Source organism: Marmota marmota, unplaced genomic scaffold (assembly GCF_001458135.2).
Source record: "Marmota marmota marmota unplaced genomic scaffold, marMar, whole genome shotgun sequence".
NCBI lineage: Eukaryota > Metazoa > Chordata > Mammalia > Rodentia > Sciuridae > Marmota > Marmota marmota.
In genome coordinates, this window is record NW_026000142.1 from 14,309,306 (window position 1) to 14,328,034 (window position 18,729).

An 18,729-nucleotide genomic window follows, 5' to 3' on the forward strand; every position below is an offset into this window, starting at 1 on the left:
TTATTTCTATATGTTCCATTTCTAGAAAACTACATACTTAGAAACATATACTATCTAGTCATTTCAGACTGGCTTTTTTCACTTAATCATGTGAGTTTCCTCCTTGTTTCTTCATGGCCTTACAGCACAGTTAGGAGGATACTTTTTTGCCTAAATAATGTTTCATTCCATGGATATTCTACAATGGGTCATCCATTAACTGATGTATCCCCAAGGCTCATGTTCTGAAGGTTTGGGTCCCAATGCATTTTAGAGGTGTGGTTGTGGAAAGAGATTAAAATAGGAGGACTCTCACATCTTCAGTGAGCTAACCCACTGATGTGTTCATAATTTATGGACTATGGGAGCTGTTGGAATCTATAGGAGGTAGAACCTTATTGGAGAAAATAGGTTACTAGAGGGACAGTCATATCTTATCTTGGCCCCTTCCTTACTCTCTTGTCTCTGCTTCCTGACCATGACATAAGCAGCTTTTGTCCACCACACCCTTCTACCATAATATTCTGCCTCATCATAGGCCTTAAAGCAATGGAGTCAACTGACCATGGACTGAAATCTCTAAAACTGTGAAATAAGGAAGTTTCCTCCTTTCTGTGTGTTTTCTCAATCATTTTCCCACAATAGCAAAAAGCTGAGTAACACAAGGTTTCAGAAGGTAAAATTTCCTCTACTATCCTTGTTTTTGTCTCAACTTAAAAAAAAAAATTCCTATAGATTTTTTTTTAATTTGTTCTCTTCAGATATACATGACAGTAGAGTTGATTTTGACATATTATACATACATGGATCTAAACAGAATCCTGTTTATCTGGTTTTACTTGATGCATTATTGTACTGGTGGCATATTCATCTATGAACATAGGAACATTATGTCTGATTCAATCTACTGTCGTTCCTATTCCTATCACCACTCCCCTCCCTTCATTCCCCTTTGTCTAATCCAGTGAACTTCTAGTCTTCACCTCCCACTTGTTGTATGTTGGCACCTACATATCACAGCAAATACTCAATCTTTGGTTTTGGAGGATTGGATTATTTCACTTAGCACAATAGTTTCCAGTTCCATCCATTCTTCAAATACCATTATTTCATTTTTCTGTATAGCTGAGTAATATTCCATTGTGCATATATACTACATTTTCTTTATCCATTCATCTCTGTTGAAGGGCACCTAGGTTGGTTCCATAGCTTAGCTATTGTGAATTGAGCTGCTACAAACACTGATGTGGCTGTATCATTGTAGTGTGCTGATTTTAAATCCTTTGGTTAGGGTCTGAGGCCTTCAGTTTTTCTTAGCTGTAACCCCATTATTGTACCATACCTCTAACGATGTGATGGTATGTGTGGTGTGGAGTGAGTGAAATGTTTTGTAATCTTATGATTAGGCCTTAGTCTTTTAGTGAACCTGAATTGAGTATATTCTTTACCTGAAATCAGTTAGGCTTTGAGAATCCCTGTTTGGTTGGTTCTGACAAAAATAATTTTAGTCAAAGTATGCCTTGCTAAGAAGAACAGAGAGCTCTTGGTTTATTTCAAGTGGCTAAATTTGCCCTTTACCTTACAGATGCACAAGAGAATATTTCTCAGATTTTCTCTTTGAGAACCTGGTAAAGTTTCTAGAAATACAATAAATGAAGCTTTCATTTACCTGCCCCCAAGCCTAGAACCCCTGAGTCTTTCTAACTAATCTGTACTGTCTCTAGCCTTTTGTCAATTATAAAGTTACCTTGCGAGCATGGCCTCCAACTGTGGCATTTCCTTTAACTCCTGGCAAGTTGTGATTCTCTTTCAGTATTTTGTCAATCTGTATTTTTGCAGTGTAAATGTGACTGTGTGGTCTCAATTATCTAATAATCTAAGAATCTTTGATTGCCAAATTGTTTATGTTCTTCTTGCCATGAGACTATGTTCTTCTTGTCATGAGACTTCCAAGTCAGAAAACCCTAAATATTCTCTTTTAACATTTAACAATTTGAAACAAATTATAAAATCCACAGAATCATTTACCAGATACTACCCCAATAATTATATTGGTATGAGATGCTTCAGTGTGCTAGAAATTAAAAGCCAACTGGGCTATGACATCTGAGACAATATCAAATATTTTTTTTTATCTTGAACCATTTATTCCTTCACTGTAATTCATCATCCTTAGAGAACAAATTTGTGAATATTCTGTGCTTGTTATCAAAGAAATTAATGGACTATTTATCTTGATTCATATTTTAACATTAACATTTAGCATTCATAAAATTTTGGAATGTCTTAACCGACTTTCTGAAAGACTTTGGTTGCTTCTTGTCAGCTATAGATACTTACTTAATAAAAAACTGAAGTGAGATCCTCTGGAACCCAGGAGAATTAGGGAGGTTATAAGAAATGACCAACTTATTTTTAATACTGACGTGATTCAGCTGATAGTTTCCTTGTACACTGCAATGTGCACTTTTACAAATGCTCTATGGATGTGATAACTGTAGCAGTAAGCAATTTAACCATCAGCTTGGAATTTACTTGGAGGTTAATTCTCCTCAGTGTTCTCCAAAATGAACAAACAGTAATTGATTTTAATAGCACTCACAAACTACCTTAACCTATTGAATAATGAAGTAGCACTCACAGAGACATCCCCTGGATACAGAAACAATTAAATGGATATCAATGAGATGTCATCAAGAGTTTATGCTTACACACGTAATCTATGTAATCTATCTTCACCTAACTTTAATAGTATGTTGCATTAGGGAAACTATAAATTGTAAAATGTCAAAATGTTTTATATGTTGTAGTAAATATTCATTTGTCAATTAAACAACATGACCTGAATAGGTCTTGGAATTCTTAAAAGTACTCAAAAATACATGTCATGATTAGGTGAATAAAATAATAAACTTATTATATCTAATCATCACTTATATGGATGTAGAGTTTTGAATCCATTATGAGCACTGTGGTAGACAGAATAATCATCTCTCTCCCACTCCCTTAAGATATCCACCTTTAATATCCTGAAATTTACTTGCTTGACAAAGGTATTTTGTAGATGTGATATGTTAGAAATCTTGAAATGGGAAGGTTATCTAGCATTATCAAAGCAAGCCCAATATAATCACAAGGGTCCTTGTTAAATGATATAGGCAATCAGATTCAGTTTGAAAGAGATTTGGGAATGCTGTGCTTAGCTTTGAAAATGGAGGAAGGAACCATAAACCAAAGAATTCAGGTGGTTTTCAAAAGCTGGAAAAGCAAGAGAACTTATTCTCCCTTAGAGTCTACAGATGGAACACAGCTTCATCAATAGCCTCCAAAGCTATAAGATATATTTACATTTTCTAAGTCATTAACTTAATGGTAATTTGTCAAAAGAATGACAAGAGGCAGTGGTGGCAGCTTCAAGACTAGGCAGCTGTTTCCTGGGCTAAGTGCAGGCCCAGTGCCCATAGTCTTCAGTGACCATTGCTCTACTTTGACTTGTACCTTGACCACCTCTGCTGTCTCCTTGGAGCATTTTGAGAATCTACCCAAGCTCTCTGTAACCATCATGAAAACCAGTGAGGGACCCTGGAGCAACTGCTCAGGTTGAGTCAAGACCATAGAGAAGAAGCTTAATAGAGATTTTGATTTAAAAGTACCAGAAAGCAAATGAAGTACTGGCAGAAATGGAAGAAGAGCTGCAGTATTCACCCCTATCTTTCTGTAATCCCATGGTGTTTAATCTGCAAAACTAACAGAAGGATCTTGGCAAATTGCATCAGAAGATGAGCAGCACACCTCTGACTGCCACACCTGGAGACCAAGGAGATGTGAAGTATTAGCACATACAACTTAGAGAACGAGCACAGGAATCTGCTATCATCACAATGACATTGATTCTGCAAGGCACAGACAGGCTGAGGAATGAGCATTCTGATTGTATTGCGACAAAAATTAATCAGATTGGCTCAGGAATCATAGAAGAGCTGGGAGAAAAAGGAGGCTGGTTGGAATACACCAAGAACAGACTAAGAAGCACATGTGAAAACTTGAGGAAAAGTAGAAAGATTCTCTATCCAATGTCCAGAAAGTAACAATCAACCAGCTGCTTCTTTCCATTATCATCTTATTTGAGCTAGCCATCCTGGGAGATCTGGGTTATTCACAAATTCTTTTTCAAGCATTGAAGTCACTATAGCAAAAGGTTTATGGACCAGAACCTTGATACTGTAAATCAATGTTGTTAGGTCATGCCATGATAATGTTGCTGCTGTGGGCTAATGGTTCAAGCATTGGCCGTATAGCCAGACTGGGAGGAGGAAGGTTAGCCAGAAAGACCACATAAATGTGAAGGTACAGTAACAAGACCAGTATGATGTACCAAGGTAATAAATGCTGTTAGTGACTTCTGACAATTTACATAGTACTATAACATAATAATCTTACTTCATGAACCACATGCACCAAAATATATTTACGGTAATATTACTGGTTACCAAAATGGAGATAAGAAACTACAATTATAAAAATGTGTAGATGTTCTCATTAAGGTAATAGTGGTCCATACAATGATTTAATATCTGTCCCTTGAAATGTCCTCTGCAATGCCCATTTTGAAAGATGCCAGTTGACAATTTTTCCTATATTTTCACATGTTCCTCATGTTCTGATTCATCTGATGAACAGAGAGTAGAGAATTGTTCCTAGAAGACATGCCCTCCTTCCCTTGTCTGACCAAACCTGAAGCAATGGTGTCCACTGCCAGGATAGCCATACTATCACATTTCATCTGAAGTGGCCAAATGCAGATTGACTTCAACAAGATCCAGAGTAGACAGCAACCCTGGAAGAACATTATATGGCAATACCACAGAAAAATCTCTAGCTGCTAATTTCAGTGATGGTTTCTTACCAGGACAGAAAGAATAGGCCAAGGTCAAAACAGGAACACTTTCCACCATAAAATCATCTACTGAGGGAAAACCCCTTGCACTTCATTCTCTTGGCCATGAAGTTAAGTTAAAACACAGTGTACTGAAGGACTGAAAGAAATTTTAAGGTAATAAAATTAATACATCCCTGTTCAACTAACATAATAGACCTAGCTGTCAGGCTTTCTGATGCTATATCTGTTTTTATTTTCATTATTTTTGTTGTTGTTTTGTGGGTACTGGGGGTTGAACCCAGAGCCTTCTGCTTGCTTAGCATGTGCTGTAACAATGAGCTACATGCCCAGCCCCATCTGTCTGTATCTATTAAAGCACCACACATATGTCCTAAAATGTGCTTATATTCTTGCCCCTTCATGCTTGAGTTCTGAGAAAAGTTCCACATGAACACATTTTTTTATGTCTCTCAGCAGACTCGCCCAACATCTTGCACTTGGCCAAAGGAATCTGCAATCATATGTATACTCCAGTGGCCTTCTGTGAAGATTTGAGAACTTATGCCAATGTCCTCAGCATTGTTCCTTTGGCCTGGAGGCAAAGTAAGAACCTATAAAGAGATGCCCCCATACCATCTCTACTTGGCCCACTTCTCTAGAACTAGATTCTTAATTGGTTATTCTGGCTAAGGTTAATCTACCTCTTCAAGAATCATCTGAATAAACTGGTATTTGAGAAAAGAATGAAAGAAAAAAAAAGTAAGAAAGAAACTACACACTGAACTGAAAATTCTAAGATGTTTTTTTATGATGAGGGCAAGATAATTAAGAGTCATTGCTGAGTTATTGTTATGTGTTAACCAGCAGGTCTAATAAATTGGGTGCATAAATTAACAGCCATATCAAATCTTTATATGTAGATTTGGTGGTTATCTCCATGTTACAGATGTCAACATAGTGACTTTGAGAATCTACATCACTTGCCTGGACAGATGTGGGAAGCCTAGAGCCATAATTCTAACAGCATCCATGTATATGGAAGACAGTGTTCTAAACCACTAAATACACTTTCTTCCTGTATAAAATTATTTAACAGAAAGCAGGACAGTGAGCTAATATTGTCTTGCTCTCTCAAAGGTACTTGTTAGGATTAAATCCAACTTCATTTTTATTAAGACTGCTACAACAGTTAAAAAAAAAAATAAGACAATCTTAAGTCTTCTGTTCCCAAGACACTAGAATAGGAATTATGAGGGCCATAAATGCAAAAGATAGAGACTATTCCTTCTTGAGGAATTTTATAACCTACTTGAAAATAATACAATTTGGAATATTTAGATGAACTTTTCTATCTTTAATTAAACTCATTTCTTAAGTACTAGCCAAATTCAACTTTATATTTGGAAGAAAAAATGATATTATTTTGCAAAGTATCCAAACAATTAGGGGATGTTAATTAAATCTATGATAAACTCTCCAAGCTCTCATGTCTCAGCTGCTTAAGGGGTTTACGGCCATGTCTCCTCATTCATTGTAATTTCATTAAACTCTTTGCCTTCCCAAGTTTTCACATGATGAAAGTTTGTATCTGTGAAGTAGGAAAACTCTAGGATTCAAATATACCTGGAAATAATTCAAAGCATGTAGTGTTTCAGAACAATATTTACTTCATTGGTAAAAATGGATATAAGAATGTTTACTTTATGACTATTATCTGGTATAAATGATGTAATGGGCATAATGCACCTAGAACAGTGCCAGAAACTCAGTAAGTAGAGATACTAATATTTTGTATTTCATATTTTTAAAGCTAGTCCTTAGTATAAGTTCCAGTTTTATATCAGACTATAGGATTTTTGTGATACAATTTTGATCACATTTTTGCATCTCACCTAGTATTTGTCTAATTAAATCCTACCTTCTTCTAAGATTTTGAAAATTTTTGTAGGGAAATAGGAGTCTTCCCTTTCTTTATTCTCATAATTCTCTGAACTATGCTTGATATAATCATAGGTTAAGGACATGGTTGTCAGAGGCTAGAGAGAGTTGTTAATAAATAGGTCTAATAACTGGAGTATTGCTTTACTGGGAGGCTATAATGGTTCTCTCCAAACTATTTTAGAGCAGTCTGTTGATATAATAAAATTTTGTCAAAACAAGTTTTTACTAAAAATTTTTCTTTCAATAATTGGGGCTTCTGCATGAACTCTGCTTAATTTTCTTCTGTCACATGTCTCATGGTTGTTGGAGGTATTTCAGAGATGCTTCACAGAACTGACAACTGCTTCACAATTTTCCTCCCTCCTTGGACAGTCTCTTAATATGAGTTGTTGGTTTTCAAATGTAAAATATACCAAGAAAACTTTTCTCAAATAGCAGATGCTAATATAATTCTTAATACTATTCTAACTTTCATATTTTCTTCCTGAGATGCTTGGAAAGGTATTTTTATCATATGTTGTCTTTTTGTACAATTTTAGCAAAACTGCTGCCTCTTGCGTTTCATTTCAACTTTGCAACTTTATGTATATTGAAGTTGGTTTTTCCTATGGTTCACAGTCTTGTGCTTAATAACAATTTAATATTTTATTGAGTAAATAATAAATCAAAACATAGCAAGAATATCTAAAATAAAATAGCCCTAAAAATTGTTCCCAAATTTGGTCCACTTTGTATTTCCTCTGATTACTGTAAGATTCTAATTTATATTTTCCCATCAGGAGAAACAATTCATCTCTTATATTTGACTTAACTGCATTTACTGAAAGACCTTTTCTGTATTTCTGGATCTCAAAAACCAGAAAGTATTATCTGATTAACATTTTTAGTACTTCAAGGATGGGGTAATGGGAAGGCAGATGGTATTATCAGAAGGCAAAGTGTTATTGTATATTTATTATTTATTTATTATTAAATAGCATATACCATAAATAGTGATGATTTCTTAGTGATGATTTTCATGAGATACAGTTGATGTTTTTCATGATGTACAGTTGCCAAAATTTTAAAAAGTATTAATTAATTAATAGTGAATATTTAAGTTGTGAAGAGATACAAATAAACTAGAATACAAGAATTAAATTAATATGGGCTAGAGGCATAGCTCAGCAGTAGAGCGCTTGCCCAGCATGTGCAAAGCCCTGGCTTAAATTCCCATTACAGAAAAAAAAAAGTAATATATTCACAAAACAACCTTTAACCAGTGTGTTCAGAAGCGATATTACTATATCATTCGGTATATTATGTTAGTGATATTGCTGATGTAAATTAAGGTCAATACAATCTTGTTTGCTTTATAGATGTGAGAAAAGATAAGGATATAATAATATCTTAGGATGTCAGGTGGTAAAAGTGGAGTGATTCCTATTATTGTGAATGCATTCAATATCTTATCCAAGTTAAGTGTGATTTAGGAAGAAAGTACTTGGATATAATGTTTTGTAACGAGCATTTCTTTTAATTATTGGCATAACCTGTTCCCCACATATAAGCATAAATTAGATAACTTTCAGAGTAACAAGGAAAATTTCCCTGAACCATTTATTTCCCTGTTTGCATAAGATAGAATATTAGATTCCTTCAAAATTCTCACTTTAAAATACTTCTTAATCTCTCAGGAGTATATTACACACCTAATATTCTCTTATTCCTTTTCTCTTGTCTTCCTTATTGACTTCTACCTCAGAAACCTCTTGAGATGGTATTTTGCGCCTACTACCAGTGTCCTCCACTGTAACAAAGCCAGGCTTTGATAAAAATCCTTCTGTTCTTTGCTGTCAAAGTTCCCACCATGGTCTGATCCCCATAGAAGTGGCAAGAACCCTCCTTTCTTTACTGTCTTGTACTTTATTACCTAGACACCAAGAAAGTTCTGTTTGTGTTTCTCTGAGATCTTCATGAAAATGATTGCTTTCTTTCCTTTATATTGACTTTACCTTTATATTCTCTCCAGGTGATGTAGCCATAAAGTTATAGTGACCAGTGAGTTTTGACTACATAAGACAAGATACACACTGGCTTCCAGGACTTCAAATAAGCTTTCTCCTTGCAAAATCTTCTTTATTTCAACAGTAAACCCTCACATCACATTGGAGTCAGAGATGAGAGACAATTTAGGCTATATTTGCACTGAGACATCATTGAAAGAAAAAAATCATAAATAATTTTTAAAGTTATCCTGTTTGGATCATGTGCAAAGGAAATTAATAAAATAATTCTTACACAGGATTTTTATATCTTGTGCTTAGAATTTTAATATTTTTTGAAATAAGCTTTTAAATGAAAGAGAAGTCAGTGGTCCTCATCTCTACTGCCATAAGGAGCAGACTTAAATTAATTTACTCATATACGCAGTCTTTTTAATAAGAAGATAATTTTATTTCCCTTAGCAAAAATAAATTTTTAAAAGTATGTTCTAAATCAGCATTATTATTGTTTCTTTATTCATTACATTTTTATATAAGTGGAATTAGACTCTATTTCAAATAAAATGACATTTTCTTTAATAATTCAAGGTATGCCAGTAAACTCAATGAATTTGTGAAAACTATTACTTTTCATTTAAAGAGTATGGTGTGACATCTCTAAAACACTGATTTATTCTTATTAGAGTTTTTGAACTAATGGTATAAAAGAGTCAATATTTGTCTATTGACACAAAAATTGGATGATGTTTTTAAAGGTTTTGTTAAAAAAAATGTTAACCAACTTTTTTCAGTATTGTGTGGCCTATAGGATCATCTAGGAAGTGATTTTAAACAGATAGATAGATATATCTATCTCAATATTAACATAATATAGGTCTTTTATTCTTCTCATTACCATGGTGGCCACTCAGACTACCAACTTCCTACAATTATGGAAATACTTCCTTATTAAACTAAAGAAAAACAGTCATTTTTATAAATAATACAAAGATTGACGAGTTTAACTTGGTCTAAGTGGTTGATACACTGCAAGACAATTTACTGTAATTTTACCTGAATTCTTTTTAGATCTGCAGGCAAAGACTTTTTCAGCAAAACCTATTTCAGGAAAACCCAGGACTTTCATACGTTTTGACATCTAATGTTTTTAGGAATTGCTCGTGGAAACAAATCTTAGTAATGAGGCTGCATTGTATCATATGTTTCCAGAATCTTTCTTTTTTAATTTTAATTTTTTTTATACAAATGGAGCACAACTTCTCATTTATCTGGTTGTACATGATATGGAATTACACCATTCGTGCAATCATACCGATATATAGGAATATTAATGTGCACATCATTTTACCATCTTCCCCTCCACACCTTCCTCCTTCCCCTTCCCTCCTCTCCCCTCTCCCCTCTGCTCAATCCAAAGTTCCTTCCTTCTTCCCTTACACCCCACCTCCCCGACTCATTATGGAACAGCATCCACTTATCAGAGAAATCATTTGGTCTTTAGTTTTATGGGATTGGCTTACTTTGCTTAGCATGATATTCTCCAATTCTGTCCATTAATCCATAAATGCCATAATTGCATTCTTTTTAGAAGGCTGAGTAGTATTCCATTGTATACATATATCACAGTTTCTTTATTCATTCATCTATTGAAGGGCATCTAGGCTGATTCCACAGTTTAGCTATTGCGAATTGAGCTGCTATAAACATTGAGGTGGTTGCATCACTGTAGTATGCTGCTATTAAGTCTTTGTGGTACAGACTGAGGAGTGTGATAGTTAAGTCAAATGGTGGCTCCATTCAAAGTTTTCTAAGGTATCTCCATACTGCATTCCAAAGTGGTTTTACCATTTTGCAGTCCCACCAGAAATGAATCAGAGTACCCTTTTCCCCACATCCTCACCAACATTTATTGTTGCTTGAGTTTTTGATAAATGCCATTCTAACTGGAGTGAGATGAAATCTTAGGGTAGTTTTAATTTGCATTTCTCTAATTGCTAGAGATGTTGAACATTTTTCATAAATTATATATCTTCTTTTGTGAAGGATCTGCTCATTTCTTTAGCCTATTTATTGTTTTTTTAAGTTTTTTTTAATTCTTTGTATATCCTCGAGATTAGTGCTCTATGTGATGTATGTGTGAAAAAAATTTGCTCCCATTCTGTAAGCTCTCCCTTCATTTCATTAATTGTATCTTTTGCTGAGAAGAAGATTTTTAGCTTGAATTCACCCCATTTATTGATTCTTGATTTTGCTTCTTTTGCTTTAGGAGTCTTTTTACAGAAGTCAGGTCCTGGGACGACATGACGTAGATTTGGGCCTGCTTTTTTTTTCTATTAGATGCAGAGTCTCTGGCCTAATTTTTAGGTCTTTGATCCACTTTGAGTTGAGTTTTGTGTAGGGTGAGAGATAGAGGTTTAATTCCATTTTGCTACATATGGATTTCCAGTTCTCTCACCACCATTTGTTGAATAAGCTATCTTCTCTAATGTATATTTTTGGCACCTTTGTCTACTATGAGATAACTGATTTGTCTCCATGTCCTCTATTCTGTACCATTGGACTACATGTCTGTTTTAGTTCCAATACCATTCCATTTTTGTTACTATAGCTCTGTAGTATAGTTTAAGGTCTGGTATTGTGATGATTCCTACATTACTCTTATTGCTCAGAATTGCTTTGGCTATTCTGGATCTCTTATTTTTCAACATGAATTTCATGATTGCTTTTCTATTTCTATGAGGAATATCATTATGATTTTGATTGGAATTGCATTGAATCTGTATAGTGCTTTTGGTAGTATGGACATTTTGACAATATTAATTCTGCCTATCCAAGAACAAGGGAGAACTTTCCATCTTCTAAGGTCCTCTTCAATTTCTTTCTTTAGTTTTCTGTAGTTTCCATTGTGTAGGGTTTTTTTTACCTGTTTTGTTAGGTTGATTTCCAAGTATTTTATTTTATCTCATTTTATTTTATTGGCTATTATAAATGGGGTAGACTTCCTAATCTCTCTTTCAGATGATTCGTCACTGATGTACACAAATGCATTTGATCTATGGGTGTTGATTTTGTATTCTGCTACTTTGCTGAATTCATTTATTTGTTCTGAAAGTTTTCTGATGAAGTTTTTTGGAGGCTCTAGGCATAGAATCATGTCATCAGCAAATAGTCATAGTTTTCAGTTCTTTCTTTCCTATTTGTATCCCTTTAGTTTCTTTCATCTATCTAATTGCTCTGGCTAGCGTTTCCAGGACTATGTTGAATAGAAGTGGTGAAAGAGGGTATCCCTGTCTTGTTCTAGTTTTTAGGGGGAATGTTTTCAATTTTCCTCCATTAAGAATGATGTTTGTGTTGGGCTTAGCATAGATAGCTTTTACAATGTTGAGGTATGTTCCTGTTATCCCTAGTTTTTCTAATGTTTTAAAGATGAAGCAGTGCTGTATTTTGTGAATGTTTATTCTGTATCCATTGAGATGATAATGTGATTCTTGTCTTTAAGTCTATTGATGAATTATATTTACTGATTTCTATATGTTGAACCCATCTTACATTCCTGGGATGAACCCCACTTGATTGTGATGCACCATATTTTTAATATGTTTTGTATTTGATCTGCCAGATTTCATTGAGAATTTTTGCATCTATGTTCTTTATAGATATTGTTATGAAGTTTTCTTTCCTTGATGTGTCTTTGTCTGGTTATATATGGAAATGATAGTGGCCTCAAAGAATTAGTTTGGAAGGGTTCCCTCCATGGAATAATTTGAGGAGTATTGGTGTTAGTTATTCTTTGAAGATCTTGTAGAACTTGGTTATGAATCCATCTGGTCCTGGACTTATTGGTAGGCTTTTGATGGCATTTTCTATTTCATTGGTTGAAATTTCTCTGTTGAAATTGTATATATTTACCTGATTCAGTTTGAGTAGATCATATGACTCTAGAAATTTGTGGATGTCTTCAGGATTTTCTATTTTTTAGTATAAATTTTCAAAATATTTTCTAATTATCTTCTCTATTTCAATAGTTTTTGTTCTGATTTTCCTTTGTCATCATGAATCTTAATAATTTGAGTTTTATCCCTCCTTCTCTTCATTAGCATGGTCAAGGGTTCATCACTTTTATTTATTTTTTCAAAGAACTAACTTTTCATTTTGTCAATATTTTTATTTCTTTTGTTTCAATGTCATTGATTTCAGCTCTGGTTTTAATTATTCCCTGTCTTCTACTACTTTTGGTGTTGATTTGTTCTTTTTCTAGGGCTTTGAAGTGTAATGTTAAGTTATTTATTTGTTGACTTTATTCTTTAAGGAATAAACTCACTGCTGGTGGGACTGCAAATTGTATAACCACTTTGGAAAGCAGTATGGAGATTCCTTGAAAAACGTGGAATGAAACCATCATTTGACCCAGCTATCCCACTCCTTGGTTTATACCCAAGTGACTTAAAATCAGCATTCTATAGTGATGCAGCCACCTCAATGTTTATAGCAGCTCAATTCACAATAGCTAGACTATGCAAATAAAATAAGTGGCCCTCAATAAATGAATGGATAAAGAAAATGTGCTATATAAACTCAATGGAATATTACTCACCTTTAAAGAAGAGTGAAATTATGGCATTTGCCAGTAAATGGTTGGAGTTGGAGAATATCATGCTAAGCGAAATAAGCCAATCCCACAAAATCAAAGGTGAAATGTTTTCTTTAATATGTGGATTCTAATTCACAATAAGGTGGGGTGGGGCACTATCTAGGGAAGAATAGTGTTACCTTAGATTCGTTAGAGGGAATGATGAGAGGGGATGGGAGGGGATGTGGGAATATGAAAGATAGTAAAATGAAACAGACATAATTACTGTATGTATATATGTGACTACATGACCAATATGTACTTTCAGAAAAATAAGAAATTATATCCCATCTATGTATATCAAAGTACACAATTGCATTCTACTATCATGTATAATTAATTAAAACAAATAAAAAAATGTAAAACAAAAACTATAATGTACTGTTCACACATCCCAGTCCTCAGTAGCTGAATGCATGGAAAATACTTTGTTTTACAAATGTTGTGGATTTGAGGGCAAGAAAAGAGAGATGAACAAAAAAAATCTTGAAGGAATATTGAATGATTGTTTCTGTTGGAGTTCAGCATTTTCCTGCTTCTTTTCTCATCCAGTAGGTGGGGTTGTCTGTTGTTTGCTGGTATCTCCACCCACAGGGTGGTGAAGGTTATTAGTGTGGGAGGGTTGGTCCTGGAAGCAGAACTCATGGAAGTGGGGTATACTGATTGCTGGTTCCCATTGGAAGGCTGTACCCCAAGAATCTCCTTTGGGGCCCATTCGTGTGATATAGACACCTGGTCTTAGCCCCTAAGATTCCTGTAGAGCCCACAATTTCTGGCCTCTAATTTAGTGTCTAAACTGTATCTCATGCCCCCCTCCCTTTCTACTAACCAATCAAGAGATTCTCTCTCTGGAGGTTATAAGGGCTGAGCTTGGGGACCTGCACACCTGTTGTGGAGAGCTGTTCTGTATCAGGCAGATCAGGTACTGACTTGGAGAGCTATCGGCTGGCTATATAGCTGCAGGTGCTGTGCAGGGTTAATGGCTGGAGGTGGGGGTTGGGAGTATAGGTAAATTATTATTGCTTCTAGGCACCAGCCAGTGTCCCAAGATGGGAGTTGCCCCATCAAAAGATGGCAATGATGGCAGAGGAGGTAACCTAAGATGGAAAGGAAGGTATTCCGAGATGGAGCAACCACTTTAGAGATAGGGCCTCAAATTGGCCCATGTGGTAATGTTGTGTAGCACATTAGTTGGTACTGCACTGAGGTATACAGTGGATGACAGTCTCCAGATCCTGTCCAGTGCCCCCAGGTTCAGGCTACCACATGAAGGGGAATAGGGCAATAGTAGCAGTGTCCCAAGATGGTCACAGCCAGGGGAGCACCATGTTGGTTGGTGGGGTGCCAGCATACACTGGGTATCCAAGTGGGTGCAATGGGGGAAGGGTGGGTCCAGAGTGGTGTCCATGTCAGGTGGGGGTTCAGAGAGGCATCCCATATCTTTTTTTTTTTTTTTGGTGGTCTTGCTGGGATTGAACCCAGTGTCTTGTGTATGCAAGGCAAGCACTCTACCCATTGAGCTATATCCCCAGCTATATCTTGATTCTAATAAATCTGTCCTCATTCTCATTGTACTTTTTTAGGATGAAAGGAATTTGAGGAAAACCAACTAAATATCTGTGTCTTCTAGTTGACATTTTGACATGATACTTTAAAAGACTATTCATAATGACTTGAATATCTAAAATGTCACCTGTTGTGAATCTTTATGTTTTGCCTTTTAGTTCAAGTGTGAAAGGAAAGGTTTAGAAAAAAATACTATTCCCTTTGATTTTAAATACATAAACCAATTTGTTTGTGCAGCTCATTGTATTTATAAAGGACCATGATTTGTTAAGAAAAATAGTACAGCTATTTTGTGCTGAGATTATTTCTCAAGTTATGTTGTAGAAATCCCAAGCTTTTCTAAAAAGTAAAATTGTCTTTCCTTTTTTTATTTACCCAATTATCAATGAATAATTAATTGATTTTTGTTTTATTTAGGCCTATTTGGAAAACTCCCTAAGCTCAAAATGACCAGTTAGTTCTTACAGAGTGAGGTCACTCCAGGTATCTTGTTTTCAAAGGAACCCAATCCACACTTTTACATACAGCTCGTAATAGCCTGATAAATGTATTTCTTTCTGTTTTTAGTCTTAATGGTGGGGAAAAAAAGCACTGCAGATTTATCAGCATACTTCTTATTTTGTTAACTTCTAAATTCAATTCTCTGTTCTGCCTCTTTATTGTTATAATATGAAACTTTTTCATGGAAATTGCTGTTGTGTAGAGTTATGTTTAAATGAGTTTAAACAGTTTTACCTTGTCAAAATAACTTTCAAATATGTTTTAGAAGCACAAAAGAGTTTGATGAATATTAATTTCAAATCAGTGAAAACTATCCTAAATCAAAATAAAATTGAATGTCTTAGTTACCTATTCCTTTATTTCTTGATTTACTCAGAGGCAATCAATGAGTCAATGGGCAAACAGAACCTCCACCTGCAGCCAGAAATTACATGATGTAAAAAGGTGCTGAGAGTCCAGCCTAGTCACCCCCAAGATTACCCTGAGCCCTGCAGAATTAGTAGGTGCTCATTCTACACACCCGCCTAGCTAGCATCAATAGGCAGAGATTGTTGGAAGTGGACTACTTGATTCTCTGCTTCTATCCTTGATCTCCCCTTCTTCTGCAATATCCACTGGGAGCTTAGGTCACACTCCACTCACAGGTAACTATAAGTTGATGTCCTACTGTTGCAGGGGAGGTATTAGCAGGGCTGTGAGTCTCAACTCCAAACCTGCATATCTCCAATGATGCAGTGTGAATCTGAATGAGTAAAGAGGAGCTTACAGTAAGATACTGACCATCTCTACCCCATCTTGGTACACACTACACTTTCAAAAGGTTCTTCTCAACAAAGAGAAGTTTTACAATATAATATTCAAACATCCATAATACATTAGAGAATCGTGGCTAAAACAAAAAAAAAAATCAGAGAAATCAAAATTTGCATGAGCAAAGAGAAGAAAGTGTGTCAGTGTATATATATATATATATATATATATATATATATATATATATATATATATCAGATATTGGAACTAACCACCATGATTTCAAAGTAGATAATCATAAAAAGTATCAAAAGTAATGACATATTTGCTTAAAGAACAAAAATATTAAAAAAATAGAAATCATAAAAAGAGTCAAATGGAAATTATGTAATTGAAAAATAAATAATTCAATTAAAAATGCAATGAATTTTTCCAATAGTAGAAGAAGTATAAAAGATGATATAATCAGTTATAATCAGTGAACTTGAGGACTAATGCAATTTACCCTCAGAGAATACAGGCTTAAAAACAGCAGAATAAAATAGACATTATTATTGATGTATGTATATAGGTGACTGTATGATGAATGTGATTCTGCAACCTGTACAATCAGAAAAATGAGAAATTATACCCCATTTGATTCAAATGTATGAATTGTCAAGATCATTGTATTGTCATTTATAGCTAATAAAAAAAATGAGTCTCAGGAAACTGGGATAGTAACAAAAAATTTAAAAAAAATCGCTTAACATTGACACGAAGGAAGATTATATAAATCTTTAGTTATGAATTTTATATCTAAAAGAATGAGAGACTGAAAATCATAGTAAATAAGAGCTAGCACTTACAAATTTATAGAAAGACATATATTAATAAAGAAGCTGAGTAAATTACTTAAGGGACAAATCAAAAGAAACCCACCCCCACAAAAGCATAATAATTAAACTTCTGAAAATTTAATATAGGGAAAAAATCTTGAAAGCAGCCAGAAATAAACAGAGTATTTAATCTATGGAGGACCACGTACTGACGTAGATTTCTATCTAGTGTGAAAGCCAGAAGAGGTGGTTATAGTATCAACTACCTAAGGAAAAACGCTCTCTCCAGTGAATTCGATTGCTGATGAAACACCGGAAATAGGGACATTTACAAGTAAATAAGAAATAAAGAAAAAGTTGTCAGCAATCATAAGGAAAAACTAAAGACTTTTTAAAGAATTATTTTTTTAAAGAATTTAAGAAGTGGTTAATGTTTCAAATCAGAAGAAAAAGGATACTAGAAAAAGGCTTAGAAAATCAGAAATGAAAGGCATGTACATGGGTAAAAATATGGATATTATTAATATGTTTTCTTCTCCTGGGTTTCTTAAATCATATTGACAGATTAAATCATACCTACAGATAACACTATATGATATAGTTCTTAAATCATACTTACAAATTAAATCATACTTACAGTTAGTACCATATGATATAGTTCTCTTGAATATAGAAGAAATTCTTGTCAGTCATAATTCAAAATAAGGGTAAAATTGATTAAGTAGAAGTAAGGTTTCTATACTATACTCAAGGTAGTAAATGCCATTATTATCACACAATGCTATAAAATATTATATATTATTGCTGGGAGCCATTAGCCAAGTAGGTATGACAATTTCCTTGCCAGCGTACCCCATGTTGCTTAGTGGAAGGACTCGTGGAAATAGGACATTTTGCAGTGACATTTCATGTAGGTGACCTTGCTCAAGGACCAGGGCGGATTAGGGTGTTCCTGGTTTAGGATAATCGGGTTTAGGGCGTTCCAGGTTTAAGATTATTCCTGCTGGGAATAGGGCGTATCCTGCTGCCTGAGTTCCCCTTGAGTTCTCACAGGATTCAGACAGTATATTTTGGGAGATAGAAGCCCAGTGGAGGTGGATTTGGGCAGAGAACGTGGATTTCCCCAGAACGTGATTGTAGACGGCTGGTGTGAGTTCGGGAATAAAGAGTTGCTGTTTGAATCTACAAGCTGTGTGGTGGCTCGTGATTGTGTGCCCAGCCAGACTGCGGCATTTGTGCCCAGCCAGACTGCGGCATATTATATATGTTATATACACTGTATATTTCATATCAAGCTTATAACTCTATTTTCAACTATATGTAAAGCTAAATAATGACATAAAATTAGAGATATAAATAGCCACAATCAGTAGGAACATAGTACATCTACACCATCACAAGAAGAAAAACGACATCAAGTATTAAGTAGCTTTACCTAGTGAATATAAAAAAGACACACAACAAACAACATAAATCACATTCTTTTCAAAAACAGATATAACATTTTCTGAAATCAAGTGTGTATGGGGCCATAAAATTGCCAACTTCCAATTGTGAAAGACTTTACTCATTCATCTGTGTGTTCTGACCACAATGAGACTAAACTGAAAATCAATACCAAAATGAAAACTAGAAAAGCCATGGCGTTCTTAGAAAGTTAGATATTTTTTGAATAATTCA

At 34.7% G+C, this 18,729-nt stretch overlaps 1 pseudogene; it reads left to right on the top strand.

The window, feature by feature from the left end:
• Window positions 1-3,604: 3,604 nt before the first annotated feature.
• On the top strand, window positions 3,605-4,171 carry LOC107144410 (annotated as a pseudogene).
• The last annotated feature ends 14,558 nt before the right edge of the window (window positions 4,172-18,729 follow it).